Source organism: Cynocephalus volans, chromosome 5, assembly GCF_027409185.1.
Source record: "Cynocephalus volans isolate mCynVol1 chromosome 5, mCynVol1.pri, whole genome shotgun sequence".
NCBI classification, from domain to species: Eukaryota; Metazoa; Chordata; class Mammalia; order Dermoptera; family Cynocephalidae; genus Cynocephalus; species Cynocephalus volans.
This window is the reverse complement of record NC_084464.1, coordinates 83,788,721-83,792,284: the sequence shown is the minus strand read 5'-3', so window position 1 is coordinate 83,792,284 and position 3,564 is coordinate 83,788,721.

The window sequence follows — 3,564 nt, the reverse complement described above, 5'->3', positions numbered from 1 at the left end:
CTGAGGAGGACAAAATAATAATTATGGAATATGAGGTATAGCATCTTGAATTACAAATTATTTTTCCAGGTCTTATTTATTTACACTGAACTCAAACTGTCTGTCTAAGAAAAATACTGATAAAAGTAAGGTAAATTGCTACTACAAAAAAAATGTAATCTTTAATATGTAGCTGAATGAAATCCTAAATGTTATCAGTAATATATAGAAACCTTATTTAATAGCATTTCCTTTTAAAAAGGATAATATAATGGGTCGGTTTCAAATGTTCTAATTAGAAAAAAATTTATTTTTTGTCTTACAGAAAAAAATAATCGTAATTTTCTGCTTTCTGGAAAGATTTTTTAAAAAGGGGATTCAGAAGAAAGAACTTCTGCCCAGATTAAGTTTATTGTAGCAGGATTTGTGGCACAAATCCCCCAAAGAATTAATTGCGAGACTCCAGTGTATGCCATGTGTTAGAAATTAAATTGCCATTAAGAAGGAAAAATACAACAATCACAATAATTCCTTGAATTTTCAAAAGGAGAGAATGGAACTGAGGCCATCCAAGGCAGGCAAATGGGGGGTGGGGGGGAGAGGAATAGGGAGAAATTGGTAGAGGGCCACAAAAAATGTTTATATTATGTAATAAAATAAAAAAAATAAAAATATATAGGAAAATGATTTTAAAATGTACAAAAAAATTAGTTGTACACTTGAAAAAAAAATTACCATCAACAACTAAATTTGGTACCCTTAATCTTAAGTATACAGAATGCCATACATAAACCAGTCCAATCTTAGAAAGATTTCATCCCTTAGCTGCTCTAAAGAAGTGTAAGATTATTTTTTTGAAGCAATATCTTTTCAAATTCCTGTAAATTCTGAAAAGTGCCTCCTAACTTAAAAAAGTTTTATCTTTAGGTATTTCATGCTAAGTTGAAAGCCTTCTTTATCAAATATGATGGCACCATATGTATTATGAAACCATGGCCAAGAAAAATCTACCCACATGATTAAATTTTTGTTGAGTATGAATAATTTTTTTTCTTAATGCATGGCACTAATTCTACTTTTCTACACAACTGGATAAATAAAAGTTAAGATATAATTTATACTTCTTTGGAAATAAAAATTCAACATATCTTACACTGGTTTTCTATTAACTTTATTTTCAATATGATAATTTAAAAATTCATCTTAATGGAGATTTGGAAAAGACAACTTTTAACTGGGTTGACAATAATCAAACAATGCAGTTCATACAATGGCTACTACCATTTATTGAGTAACTGCTATGCGGCAGACATTATTCTTGTGGTCTTATATTTCAATTTTAATCTTTACAGTAACACTGCAAGGTAGGTATTATTAGCGTCTTTAATTGTTAAGAAAAGGGAAGATTAAAGTGCCTTGCCAATTTTACACAACTGGTAAATCTGCTCAGCAAATATTTGAGAGCATACTTCGTGTTGGACCTGATACCATGCTGGGACTAGAACCACAGCCATGAACAAGACTGACAAGATCTCCACCCTCAAGGAGCTTACATTCTAGCAGTAAGGTTAGGATTTGAATATAGGGTATTGGATTCAAACTTTTCTTCTCAGCTTCCACACTTTCTCCCCTTAACACTGTAGTAGAGATGAATGAAATTGTTTCAGGGTCCCTTAAGAAAGTGGATGGGGATAGAAACTATGTACTAGACTATGTTGTAGGAAAGAAATGGTGGGATGAGTATCAGGATGTATCAAAGAGAAAACCCTATGACCTAGATGTATGGAGAATGGAAAGCTTATGCTGCATAACAGACATGGCTTATGATCACCTGTAGATATTACATAATGCAATAGCAATAACATGTACTTGCTGTTAAGTTTCAAATACCCTTAAGGGTCATTATTATCTCAGCATATGAACCTGCACTATCCAACAGAGTAGCCACTAGCCACTTAGGGCTCTCAAGAACTTGAAATGTGGCTAGTGTGACTCAGTAACTGAATTTTATTTAATTTTAATTAATTTAAAAACTGATACTTGATCCAGTTACTGGATCTTTTAAGCATGTTTAGAAAACTTGGGTATGTGAATCTATTATTTCAAATGTACATTTTAGGACATTTAAAGACTGATCAAGTATTTTTAATACAAATTTAGCTTCTGAATTGAGATGTGCTGTAATGTAAAACATAAACTGGATTTTGAAGACTTAATACAAAAAAAGAATTTAACGTATACCATTAGTGATTTAAAAAATATTGATTACATGCTGAAATGATATTTTGTATGTAATAGGTTAAATAAAACGTTATTAAAATTAGTTTCAACTTTAAAAAATTTTTTTACTTTTTACTTTTTAAAATGTGTGTACTAGGAACTTTAAAACTGCATACATGGCTTGCATTGTATTTGTATTACATGGTGCTGGTATAATCTAAGGAGCCTTGTTGAAGAGAGTCTGGTCTATTATTACACCTTCTATCTCTGGCATCAAAATATTTTCCTAGTATACTTCATTGCCCCTTTATAAAAGGCTATGCAGTGTTTATCATTCTTTCTGTTACTGTTGTGAAGTTGTTAAAGTTGGGGATACTGGTCTGCATCTTAACAAAGTGTTCTCTTGACCTAGTAAGAAAACTGTTGGATGTCTTGAAAGAGATAGTCCTTTATGGATCTCACCCTCCTGTACATCTTTCTGGGTTTGCCAAGAATGAACGACTGTTCTTTACCTGGGTCATTTCTCAGCACTGAGTTTTCAGTGAGCATCCTTGAGGGATGAGGCAATGTCTCCCTCCAGGACAAAAAGCAGGTTTGCTTCTGTTCATGACAAAAAGCAGTGAGTCCTCCAAGCTCAGTACTCCTCAGCTACAATGAAAACCCACTGTATGGGTAGCCATATTGTGTACAGCCATATCATGTTGCCCCAGGGAACCTGGGACAAGGGGAACCAATGAAAGTATGCTGATTCTCATGCTCCTTGCTGTGCCATGAGTAATAGTCCTTTGTTTTTATCCCAGGAGTCTCATGTCTTCTGCAAACATCCATGAAACAGTAACAGGCTAACATTAGTTTGTAAGTAGGATAAAGTCAAATTGCAGGCCCAACAGAATGCACTTAAAATCATTTACATATACTCATCATGAGTTGTAGGAAATTGTTAGGTTTAATGGGATATAAGGATTCCTTTTTATATGTAAAAATTTGTTTTACAATTTTTAAAATTAAAATAATTTGAAACTCAGTTTTTATAAAAAAAAAACTGGTTTCACATAAAAACGTGGCTGAGTATCAATATTTGTCCCTAAAGGAGAAATATTACACATGTAATGTACTTGTATGAATTGTCAGTATACAAGTGTGCAAATAATACATTTATTTCCCAAAAGTATTTCTCAGAGTAAGTTTTTGACAATAGAAACAGAAAGTGAATCTAAGTATTCTGAGAGACTATATTTAAGCATTGACAGATTTTGGAAGAAATAGTTTATCTACTATTATATATACATATTTGGGACAAAAGTAAACATAAAATGTATAAAAATATATAAAAAGATACAAATACAATGTATTTTAGTTGGAATT